The sequence below is a fragment of the Euprymna scolopes genome, unplaced genomic scaffold, assembly GCF_053919585.1.
Source record: "Euprymna scolopes isolate OS-2025 unplaced genomic scaffold, ASM5391958v1 sca493, whole genome shotgun sequence".
NCBI classification, from domain to species: domain Eukaryota; kingdom Metazoa; phylum Mollusca; class Cephalopoda; order Sepiida; family Sepiolidae; genus Euprymna; species Euprymna scolopes.
This window is the reverse complement of record NW_027633539.1, coordinates 1-12,500: the sequence shown is the minus strand read 5'-3', so window position 1 is coordinate 12,500 and position 12,500 is coordinate 1. Positions and strand designations below refer to the sequence as shown.

General features: G+C 59.4%; 2 non-coding genes and 1 pseudogene across 2 annotated transcripts in view; all 3 read right to left on the bottom strand.

Moving 5' to 3' along the window:
* Positions 1 to 2,250, bottom strand: part of LOC145274868 (large subunit ribosomal RNA) — a 5,716-nt gene extending 3,466 nt beyond the window's left edge. The window contains exon 1 of the ribosomal RNA XR_013866983.1: positions 1 to 2,250. This exon is cut by the window's left edge and continues 3,466 nt beyond it. This is a non-coding gene — a ribosomal RNA (large subunit ribosomal RNA).
* A 592-nt stretch (positions 2,251 to 2,842) lies between these two features.
* LOC145274867 (5.8S ribosomal RNA) lies at positions 2,843 to 3,000 on the bottom strand. Its single transcript, XR_013866982.1, has one exon. It is a non-coding gene; the product is annotated as a 5.8S ribosomal RNA (ribosomal RNA).
* Positions 3,001 to 3,395: 395 nt separating this feature from the next.
* On the bottom strand, positions 3,396 to 5,765 carry LOC145274872 (small subunit ribosomal RNA; annotated as a pseudogene).
* Between the last annotated feature and the right edge of the window lie 6,735 nt (positions 5,766 to 12,500).

Genomic DNA, 12,500 nt, shown 5'->3' with positions numbered 1-12,500 from the left:
GCGGCGGCGGCCGGATGGGTCGGCTCCGTCGTTCGGGAGAGTCGGCCCGTTCCACCCGTTCCGAGTTCGAGAGTAGGTCGAGGCCGTGAACGGCCCCGGGGCCTCCAATCGTTCGCTTTACCGGATGGAATTGCGACGATCGAGCGCCAGCTATCCTGAGGGAAACTTCGGAGGGAACCAGCTACTAGACGGCTCGATTGGTCTTTCGCCCCTACACCCGGTTCCGACGATCGATTTGCACGTCAGAGGCGCTTCGGACTTCCACCAGAGTTTCCTCTGGCTTCATCCCGACCGGGCGTGGATCGCCATCTTTCGGGTCCCTGGTCGCTCGCTACGCCAGAGTCGGCCGAGTCGTACTCGGAAAAAGGGGAAACCGACCCGGGGGTGATGCGCCCGCGCGCAGCGCCTAAACTCGACGACAAAATAGGACTAGTTCAAGCCGCGGGATCTCACCGATGGGCGGAAGGAGGATATGGAAGCTGGCGCCCGGCAATTCCCCTTTTTGGATGATGCGCCGGTCCCCTCTCGGGGAGGAGGGAAAAACAACCGCACGTCAGCCACGAGCCTTCCCTCTCCTATCTCTCTCGGGAAGAGAGAAAAAAGGAAAAGTTGCGGGCACCGCAGCAGCGACGGCGGAAGGCCGAAAACGCCGCGCCGGCGGGATCGGGCACGGCTCGGAGGCGGGTGAGGCGAGGAGAAGACGACGGCACGAGACCGACGACACCCCCCGACGACCCCCGGACGACTTTGCCACGACACCTCTCCCGATCGACGCCCTCCTACACGCTCTCTCGCTTTCGCTTCGCCTTCGGGGTTAGTCAGAGGTGGCCCCTACGACTCGCGAACGGCCAGGACTCCTCGGTCCGTGTTTCAAGACGGGTCGGGTGGGTTGCCGATGCACGTCGCTGACCCGGGGTGGCGGGCGGCTCGAGTAAAAAAGCGTCGCCGAGCGACCTCTCCGGAAACGGAAACGGGCGCGGGCGGGGTTGCCCCCGACAAGAACCCGAAACGTCGGCGAGGTGCGTGACGGCGAGGCCGCGCCAGTCCTATCCCGCCTCTCATCGCGCACGCGCCCGAGACGGTGGGGCGCCTAAGGAGCGACACACAGAGTGCGTCGCCCGCACGCGACTTCCGGCGGGATCAAAACGGACCGGCTCGCCACGTGTAACGGATCGTGTCAGATTTCCTCCGTTCCCGGCAGAAAGGGGCAGTTACGTTCGCGGGCCCGACGGCCGGTGGCCCCGACTTCACAAGGTGGGAAGACGGGGGTTTTCAGGGTGATGAAACGCCTGCCGCCTACGGAAAAAAACCCGCGTGTTCGACCTGCACGCCGGGAACGGGTCGCGACGACGGACCGGAGGGGAAGTGCGTCCGGTGCCGGCCGCGCGGAGGTCGCGCCGAAGCGCCCGCGCCATGATTACGCCGAGCGATGATGAAGGGGACGGGTGCAGCGGAGTCGCGCGCGGAGGGAGCAGGAGGAAAGAAGAAGCGGCGGCGACGGATGCGGCGGGTTAGGGCCCGGCGGCAGCAGCGATCGAGAGGACGAGTCCCCTCCGTCGCAGCCAACCGACGCAGCCACCTACCGACGCCGCGGTCGTCACCACGTTTCCCTTCCCGCTATCCACGCGGCCCGTCTCCTTCGTCGGCGACGCGGGCACAAAAGCTGGAACCGCGGGGAACGAGTCCCCCGCGGACACGACGAACGACGACCTGTGCCGCGACGGCCTCTCTTTCAAGAACACACATCGAGTTTGGGCTCGAGCCTAGGCAGCACCGGACTGAGTCCCCCCGCGATCGCGGTGAGCGGTCCCACCCGTTTACCCCTGGGCGGTTTCACGTTCTCTTGAACTCTCTCTCCAAAGTTCTTTTCAACTTTCCCTCACGGTACTTGTCGACTATCGGACTCGTCCCGGTATTTAGCCTTGGATGGAGCTTACCACCCGATTTGGGCTGCGTTCCCAAGCAACCCGACTCTCGGATCGAAGGCCGTCGCTCGCCGTCCGCACCGAATGGGCCTGGCACCCGCCGCGGGCGGCCCCGATCGAGGGAACTCCGAACTATGCGAGACGAAAACGAACGGCTGCCTTCGACCCATGCGCCACACGTCCCGAAGCCTTTTACTTGCGACGGGATTCGGCGTTGGCTTCTCCCGGTTCACTCGCCGTTACTAAGGGAATCCCGGTTGGTTTCTTTTCCTCCGCTTAGCGATATGCTTAAGTTCAGCGGGTCGTCTCGTCCGAGCCGAGGGCGGCGGTTTTTAGTAGAGTGTGGTGTTTGGAGGAGAGGAATCTCGATCGGTACCCTCCGTGTGACGACGGCTGGCCGATATAGCGCCCGTCCGACCGAAAATGAAGAAGCCAACAATTAAAAAAAAGCCTGGGTCCTCCCCATCCGACGTTGCCTACGACGCGGCCACCTTTTTACGGTGCGACGGCCGTGCTCGTCGCGCTGCTCGAGGCGTCGCTGAGAGACACCTTCATGAGGCAGAGAGCGAGACGAGCAGGCGGCGCTTACGTCGGCAGTCGGTTAGGTCGGTGCTTTTTTTTGTTTTGTTCTCCCTTCGGCTGCTTTCGGACAGACTCCTCCTGCTCCTCCTCCACAGTGTTTCTTCACGCGGTCGAAAAGGGAAAAGACTCCGCGGTCTGCCAGCGGGAGACGAAGGAGGAGGCCGGAGAGGGTTTTAAAAAAAAAAAAGACATTGAAAGGAGTCAATTCTTTTTTTATTTTTCTTCCCCCTCGTCACTCGCTCCTGCGACGTCCCGGTTACCACCGTGCCGAGGACCGGGCGGGCACGGGGACGGCAAGATGTCGTTTCGTTAACGGAGAAAGACATGTAACGTTCCGCCTCTCGACCGGACGTGGCCCCGAGACAAGGGATCTCGGGGCCGCAATGTGCGTTCGAGGTGTCGATGTTCACTGAGTCCTGCAATTCGCATCAGTTCTCGCGGCTGGCCGCGCTCTTCATCGACGGACGAGCCGAGTGATCCCCCGTCCAGGGTTCAGCACTTGGGTTTTTTTATATTAGTTTTTGTTTATATAGATTTAGTAGTGTGCGAGGAGGTCTGTGCGAGGAGGCGTGACGGCATTGCAATGTCGCGAGTAGTTTGTTTTTAGCTAGCGGCGGTGGCACAGCGGCTGCAAAAAAACAAAAAACGATAAAGCGGCGACAAGGCAAAGAAGAAGCGGCCATCACTTGCGGTGGGCGAAAAAACAAACAGGTGGTAAGACGCGGAAGCAAGCAAGAAGAGCTGGGGCTTTAAAAACCTCCGCGTCACCACAAATCTATCTCTCGCTCCGCCTTTTATAGGTTTGTTTGCGCGCATTCGAGGCGTTGACGCCGACAGACAGAGGAGGTAGGCCGGAAAACAACAAACCAGTCTCGAACGGGAAAACGGTAATGATCCTTCCGCAGGTTCACCTACGGAAACCTTGTTACGACTTTTACTTCCTCTAAACGATCGGGTTCGGTCGTCTTCTCCAGGCATCGAACGCCGAGGCGTAGATGCACGAGTGTCGTGACGGACACGTCGCGCACTGCCCGGCGGCGTCGTCGGCCAGATCCGAGGACCTCACCGGACCGTTCGATCGGTAGTAGCGACGGGCGGTGTGTACAAAGGGCAGGGACGTGATCGACGCGGGCTGTTGACCCGCGCCTACCGGGAATTCCTCGTTCACGGGGTTGGTTACAGGCCCCGATCCCTATCACGGGAGGTGGTTCAGAGGTTTCCCAACCCTCTCGGGCCGGGGCGAAGTCCCCGCTGATACCTCCAGTGTAGCGCGCGTGCGGCCCCGGACATCTAAGGGCATCACAGACCTGTTATCGCTCCGCCTCGTGTGGCTTTCTGCCACCCGTCCCTCTAAGAAGTGCGTGAGAAAACCGACCCGGACCCGAGCGCCACGGAGGACGCCGAGCCCGCCGTAAAAATCACTGACATCGGCGCACTAGTTAGCAGGCCGGAGTCTCGTTCGTTATCGGAATCAACCAGACGGATCGCTCCACCAACTAAGAACGGCCATGCACCACCACCCACCGAATCGAGAAAGAGCTATCGATCTGTCAATCCTACCGGTGTCCGGACCGGGTGAGTTTTCCCGTGTTGAGTCAAATTAAGCCGCAGGCTCCACTCCTGGTGGTGCCCTTCCGTCAATTCCTTTAAGTTTCAGCTTTGCAACCATACTCCCCCCGGAACCGAACTCTGGTTTCCCGCAGGCTACCCGCCGGGTCATGGAAGCGAACGCCGGCGGATCGCCGGTCGGCATCGTTTACGGTCGGAACTACGACGGTATCTGATCGTCTTCGAACCTCCGACTTTCGCTCTTGATCGAGGAAAACGTGCTTGCCACACGCCATCGCTGCAGTTCGTCTTGCGACGATCCAAGAATTTCACCTCTAACGTCGCAATACGAGTGGCCCCGACCGCTCCCTTCGATCATTGCCTCGCCGTAGACGGAGACCGACAGACGTAGACGAGGCCCTCTTCCATCATTCCATGCTTATCGTATGCAAGCTTGAACAGCCCGCTCTGAGCACTCTAATTTTTTCAAAGTGAACGTACCGGCCGCCGCGGACACTCGGTTAAGAGCACCCTTGGAGGAGAAACCGCCGACCGCAACACGCGCGCAGACAAGACACGAAGCAGGGACTCGGAGCGGACCGGGGGGTTCAAAAAAAAGAGGAACGCGCGGAAAGGGAGAGGGAGAGAAGCGCGGGGGTCAGAGTGCGGGGATGCGAATGAACGCACCCAAACACACACACGTAGCACCCCCCCGTTAGACTACTCCCGGAACCGAACCGACGACCACTTGTTTTTTTTTCCCGGATCCCGATCACGACCTCCTCGTCCACCTCGCCGGCAGGACCGCGTGGCGGGTATGCTAGCGGTTGACACCGGCGGAAAGGGCCGGGAATGCGAACGGACGACCAAAGTCAACGACGGACGATGGCGCCGCCGCCCCGGGGCCGCTTGCGCGACCACGAACCCGAGTTCGGACTACGAGCTTTTTAACCGCAACAACTTTAATATACGCTACCGGAGCTGGAATTACCGCGGCTGCTGGCACCAGACTTGCCCTCCGGTTGGTCCTCGTTAACGGATTTGAAGTGTACTCATTCCGATCGCGGGGCCTCGACAGAGTCCCGCGTCGTTATTTTTCGTCACTACCTCCCCGTGCCGGGAGTGGGTAATTTGCGCGCCTGCTGCCTTCCTTGGATGTGGTAGCCGTTTCGCATGCTCCCTCTCCGGAATCGAACCCCGATTCCCCGTTACCCGTAGTAACCACGGTAGGCACTTAACCGACCGTCGACAGTTGATAGGGCGGACCCTCGAGAGACCCGTCGCCGGGCGTGAAAGCTCGTGCGATCGACCAGTGAGTTATCCAGAGTCACCAAAGCGGAGCGCGCCGCCCTATGAGCCCCGCCACCGAACGGACCCGCGAGCGGGAACGCCGACGACGGGAGGACGGAAATGACGCGCATCGGTCTCAGTCTAATATGTAGCGCCGCGACCCGGAACGGCCGACGCGGGTGCCAGCGCGCGAGGCGTGGCGACGACGGCGCGCCGACCGATCGCGGCCTGTGTCACATGTATTAGCTCTAGAATTGCCACAGTTATCCATCGCCTCCGAGGAGGAATACGGTCCCGAGGATTAGGTCCGGTTCCTGAGCCATTCGCGGTTTCGCCCGTTCTAATGCGTGGCGTGAACTTACACTTGCATGGCTTAAGCTTTGAGACAAGCATATGACTACTGGCAGGATCAACCAGGTATCGTTGGAATTTGGGACTTTGTTTCGACAGAACGACAGACCGACCGACCGACCGACCGACATAAGACAGACAACTACAACGACGGGCACGTGTTTATTTATTTTTCGAGGGGGTTCGCCGTCAGTAGAAGCGCGCTGCCCGCGCTGATGGCCTCTTTTTTGTTTCTCCCCTGACTTGGACCGAGACCGAGACTCAAAGAACGAAAGCGACCAACGTCGACAACAACAACGACAACGGCACCCTTGACAGCGATACATACGACAAACGACAAGCAGCACGACGGCAGTGCACACGGACATCGAGGGTCAAGGTGCAGACTGAACTCGCCGAGGTCGTCGTCATCGTGGTCGCCATCGATTCCGTCTCGTCGTCGTCGTCGTCAACGTCCACGTCACAGCCGGCCGAGAAGAGAGAACAGACGACAGCGTCGACAACAACAACATCGACAACGGCACCCTTGACAGCGATACATACGACAAACGACAAACAGCACGACGGCAGTGCACACGGACATCGGAGGTCAAGGTGCAGACTGGAATCGTCGAGGTCGTCGTCATCGTGGTCGCCATCGATGCCGTCTCGTCGTCGTCGTCGTCGTCTTCGTCGTCGTCGTCGTCGTCATCAACGTACCAACGACCGAGACGAGAGAGCAAGCAACAACGTCGACAACAACAACGACAACGGCACCCTTGACAGCGATACATACGACAAACGACAAACAGCACGACGGCAGTGCACACGGACATCGGAGGTCAAGGTGCAGACTGAACTCGTCGAGGTCGTCGTCATCGTGGTCGCCATCGATGCCGTCTCGTCGTCGTCGTCGTCTCCGTCGTCGTCGTCGTCGTCGCCAACGTCAACGTCAACATCACAGCCGTCATCGGGGAGGAGCTGGACCAGGGCAGCGGCGGCGTAAATTTTCCCGTCACCTTCGTCGTCGCCTTCGTCGACCGACCGACCGACCGGCGTCGTGTTCGTGCTCGGAAAACCGAGAGAGACAACGTGCACATGGCGCGTTCTCGCAAGCGGCTCCTCGGTCCGATTTTTTTGGGCGGCTTTTTCGAGCTTTTTTTTTTTCTCACCCTTTCGTCCGTGCGACGGCGAACGTTAGGGGAAAAAAAAAAAAAAAAAACGACAACAACGCGGCGGACCGGGCGAACAACATCGTCGACACACACGACATTGACGACCGGTCCCCCTTTTCACAATCGCATCGAGATAAAAACGAACGAGTCCGATTCGAGCACCGAGTCGCGAGCGGGAGGACTGTCGGTGCAAGTATCGATCACTGACGTGAGCGCTTCGCCGGACAGAGGATGGCTCATCCGGCAGCCGTGCAAATCGACGGTATGGGAAGAACGAACAAGAAGAGCAACGACTTGATCGGCGGCTTGGGAACTGCGGACGGTGAAAACGGGTTAATCGACTGCGACCACGACTGCTCGATCGATCTTCTTTGGCGCTAACAAAGGTGGAGGTGGCGCAAGAAGGGACTAGCGCTATCACCGTCCACGTATCAGAAGATGCGGCGGCAGACGTCGACGCTTATGCGTTGTCGGACGAGAAGTCGCTGCAGCACGTGTACCGCGAGCGGGACGTCCAAGGTTTTGCCAGACGGAAAGAAATCGGGTGTCAGCGAACGTTCACACGGCTGTGAGATCGGACGCTGACAGGAGTAGGAGGCGGCAGGCAGGCGGCGGTTACGGCGGCGGCGCCTGCTGCTGCTCATCCTCCTGTTTGCTGCGGCGACTTCCAGGACGGGAGAGCATCGAACAACGTACGTATGGTTACAAGGGGATCAGGATCTACATAGTGCATCCCCCGCGGCTATTTTTGTTTGTTTGTTCGCTCGTTCGTTAATTCGTTCGTTCGTTCGTTCGTTCGTTACAATGTACGTTTTTCCGTTCGACGGCGGCAGAGAGCGGCGGCGTTTCTCCCTAATCCGGAGGATTTATCGGTCGCACAGCGATGGGTCGTTCGGCCGATCATCGAAAGATTCGCAGGTAGTGGTTGAATGGCAGAACGGCAGCAACAACAGCGGCGGCTGAGAGCGGCGAACGCTGAGGCGGAAGCAGAAGCTGCAGCAAACGTATCGGCTAAACATGGTGGACATAGATATGGCTGACGACGCGGGTACCACGACGACTATGGAACCAGGAAAAGGAGCCGTTAGTTGTTCCAACATATCGTTCGACACGTCGAGCAGCCCTAGGTCCACGGAGAAGCACACACACGTACCACGTATTATAACCTAACGACGATGAGCGGGCGCACGGTTGGCAGGAACGAAGGCGGCGGATCAAAACAAGTTGGAGCGCGGCGACAGCGATAACGGTGACAGCCCTAGGCGGCGGAGATGCCACTTTCTGACGCCTTTGCGACAAGCCCGTAGAGACGTTCCGGACCACCACGAGGCAAAGAGTCGCTGCTCCGACGAACCGACACACCAAAGTGTGCTTCCTACCGAACATGTTTTATAAAACTTTCAAACTGGAAAACCCCAGAAATGGTGTTGGTATTCGTCCAGACCCACCTCCGACACCTGAAAATGGTGGTCAAAAAAAACGTCGATTATACGAAGCGACATTTCTGGTCGGCGATTTTCCAGTTTTACGCCTACTGCCACATGGGGATGTCGGTAGGCGTCGCAAAGTGCCTTCTCGACGCCTAGGCACACCAGGACTTTGTCATTTTTTTCCCCCTCGACATTCCTGGTCCGGTCTATTCCGATTTTACACCTACCGCCATGTGGGGGTGGCAGTAGGCGTCGAAAAGTGCCTTCTCGACCGCTAGCGACACCACTACTTTATCGAGCTCTGGAGGCCCGCACACCGACCCGGGGGCCGCGGAGTCGACCCCGGGGGCCTCCTGGCGTCGCCGCCGCTCACTTGGACGCCTTCCGCAACCTGTGGTCCCGCTCGGGGCCGCCGGGAGCCTCGCCGACCTGACCGGTGTCGGTAGGCGTCTGGAAGCGCCCGGCCGACCTGGACGAGGTCCCCCTGGCCCCCGGGGGACACCCCTTAGTTGGATGGGGGTGCTGTCCCGGGCACACATGCAACCCGCGGCCGCCTACCGACAGCCCCCTTCGCTCGATCGCTACTCCTTTCCAACATATGTCGGAGAAGCCGGGCGGTTGTGAAACCCCAGAAATGGTGTTGGTATTCGTCCAGACCCACCTCCGACACCTGAAAATGGTGGTCAAAAAAAACGTCGATTATACGAAGCGACATTTCTGGTCGGCGATTTTCCAGTTTTGCGCCTACCGCCATGTGGGGGTGGCAGTAGGCGTCGAAAAGTGCCTTCTCGACCGCTAGCGACACCACTACTTTATCGAGCTCTGGAGGCCCGCACACCGACCCGGGGGCCGCGGAGTCGACCCCGGGGGCCTCCTGGCGTCGCCGCCGCTCACTTGGACGCCTTCCGCAACCTGTGGTCCCGCTCGGGGCCGCCGGGAGCCTCGCCGACCTGACCGGTGTCGGTAGGCGTCTGGAAGCGCCCGGCCGACCTGGACGAGGTCCCCCTGGCCCCCGGGGGACACCCCTTAGTTGGATGGGGGTGCTGTCCCGGGCACACATGCAACCCGCGGCCGCCTACCGACAGCCCCCTTCGCTCGATCGCTACTCCTTTCCAACATATGTCGGAGAAGCCGGGCGGTTGTGAAACCCCAGAAATGGTGTTGGTATTCGTCCAGACCCACCTCCGACACCTGAAAATGGTGGTCAAAAAAAACGTCGATTATACGAAGCGACATTTCTGGTCGGCGATTTTCCAGTTTTGCGCCTACCGCCATGTGGGGGTGGCAGTAGGCGTCGAAAAGTGCCTTCTCGACCGCTAGCGACACCACTACTTTATCGAGCTCTGGAGGCCCGCACACCGACCCGGGGGCCGCGGAGTCGACCCCGGGGGCCTCCTGGCGTCGCCGCCGCTCACTTGGACGCCTTCCGCAACCTGTGGTCCCGCTCGGGGCCGCCGGGAGCCTCGCCGACCTGACCGGTGTCGGTAGGCGTCTGGAAGCGCCCGGCCGACCTGGACGAGGTCCCCCTGGCCCCCGGGGGACACCCCTTAGTTGGATGGGGGTGCTGTCCCGGGCACACATGCAACCCGCGGCCGCCTACCGACAGCCCCCTTCGCTCGATCGCTACTCCTTTCCAACATATGTCGGAGAAGCCGGGCGGTTGTGAAACCCCAGAAATGGTGTTGGTATTCGTCCAGACCCACCTCCGACACCTGAAAATGGTGGTCAAAAAAAACGTCGATTATACGAAGCGACATTTCTGGTCGGCGATTTTCCAGTTTTGCGCCTACCGCCATGTGGGGGTGGCAGTAGGCGTCGAAAAGTGCCTTCTCGACCGCTAGCGACACCACTACTTTATCGAGCTCTGGAGGCCCGCACACCGACCCGGGGGCCGCGGAGTCGACCCCGGGGGCCTCCTGGCGTCGCCGCCGCTCACTTGGACGCCTTCCGCAACCTGTGGTCCCGCTCGGGGCCGCCGGGAGCCTCGCCGACCTGACCGGTGTCGGTAGGCGTCTGGAAGCGCCCGGCCGACCTGGACGAGGTCCCCCTGGCCCCCGGGGGACACCCCTTAGTTGGATGGGGGTGCTGTCCCGGGCACACATGCAACCCGCGGCCGCCTACCGACAGCCCCCTTCGCTCGATCGCTACTCCTTTCCAACATATGTCGGAGAAGCCGGGCGGTTGTGAAACCCCAGAAATGGTGTTGGTATTCGTCCAGACCCACCTCCGACACCTGAAAATGGTGGTCAAAAAAAACGTCGATTATACGAAGCGACATTTCTGGTCGGCGATTTTCCAGTTTTGCGCCTACCGCCATGTGGGGGTGGCAGTAGGCGTCGAAAAGTGCCTTCTCGACCGCTAGCGACACCACTACTTTATCGAGCTCTGGAGGCCCGCACACCGACCCGGGGGCCGCGGAGTCGACCCCGGGGGCCTCCTGGCGTCGCCGCCGCTCACTTGGACGCCTTCCGCAACCTGTGGTCCCGCTCGGGGCCGCCGGGAGCCTCGCCGACCTGACCGGTGTCGGTAGGCGTCTGGAAGCGCCCGGCCGACCTGGACGAGGTCCCCTGGCCCCCGGGGGACACCCCTTAGTTGGATGGGGGTGCTGTCCCGGGCACACATGCAACCCGCGGCCGCCTACCGACAGCCCCCTTCGCTCGATCGCTACTCCTTTCCAACATATGTCGGAGAAGCCGGGCGGTTGTGAAACCCCAGAAATGGTGTTGGTATTCGTCCAGACCCACCTCCGACACCTGAAAATGGTGGTCAAAAAAAACGTCGATTATACGAAGCGACATTTCTGGTCGGCGATTTTCCAGTTTTGCGCCTACCGCCATGTGGGGGTGGCAGTAGGCGTCGAAAAGTGCCTTCTCGACCGCTAGCGACACCACTACTTTATCGAGCTCTGGAGGCCCGCACACCGACCCGGGGGCCGCGGAGTCGACCCCGGGGGCCTCCTGGCGTCGCCGCCGCTCACTTGGACGCCTTCCGCAACCTGTGGTCCCGCTCGGGGCCGCCGGGAGCCTCGCCGACCTGACCGGTGTCGGTAGGCGTCAGTCAAACTTGCTTAAGAGGCAAAGCCTCCTCACACCTTAAGAGAGTCACAGTTAGTCCCGCCGTTTACCCGTGGTCGTCGTCGGGGGTGCCGGTCGGTGTGTTTCGGCGTGTTTCTTTCTTACTTTAGCTCGCTCCTATAAGCTAACTCAGCAGCCCTGCTAAAATCAATTTATCATTATTTTCAATCTATCGAAAATCTTAATTTATTATTATTTTCCAACTATCGAAAATCTTAATAGAGTTGGGGTTTTTTGTTTGTTTTTTTTTTAAATTCCATTGTAACAACAGACAGCCAGCCAGCAGCATGTGGTGTCGGTAGGCGTCTGGAAGCGCTTGAGGAGGCAGAGGAGTTGGCAAGCTCGCTAAACTGCCCGCTGGTGTGGTGGTGTCGGTAGAGGCGTCTTGAATATACCCGGTCGCTCGATCGACGACGACGACGGCTAGGTGGCCGAGGAGGAGGACTACCTACCTACCTACCTACCTACCTAGCTAGCTAGCTAGCCGAATAGCCGTGGTAGTCGTCAGTCAAACTTGCTTAAGAGGCAAAGTCCCGCCGTTTACCCGTGGTCGTCGTCGGGGGTGCCGGTCGGTGTGTTTCGGCGTGTTTCTTTCTTACTTTAGCTCGCTCCTATAAGCTAACTCAGCAGCCCTGCTAAAATCAATTTATCATTATTTTCAATCTATCGAAAATCTTAATTTATTATTATTTTCCAACTATCGAAAATCTTAATAGAGTTGGGGTTTTTTGTTTGTTTTTTTTTTTAAATTCCATTGTAACAACAGACAGCCAGCCAGCAGCATGTGGTGTCGGTAGGCGTCTGGAAGCGCTTGAGGAGGCAGAGGAGTTGGCAAGCTCGCTAAACTGCCCGCTGGTGTGGTGGTGTCGGTAGAGGCGTCTTGAATATACCCGGTCGCTCGATCGACGACGACGGCTAGGTGGCCGAGGAGGAGGACTACCTACCTACCTACCTAGCCGAATAGCCGTGGTAGTCGTCAGTCAAACTTGCTTAAGAGGCGGCAAAGTCCCGCCGTTTACCCGTGGTCGTCGTCGGGGGTGCCGGTCGGTGTGTTTCGGCGTGTTTCTTTCTTACTTTAGCTCGCTCCTATAAGCTAACTCAGCAGCCCTGCTAAAATCAATTTATCATTATTTTCAATCTATCGAA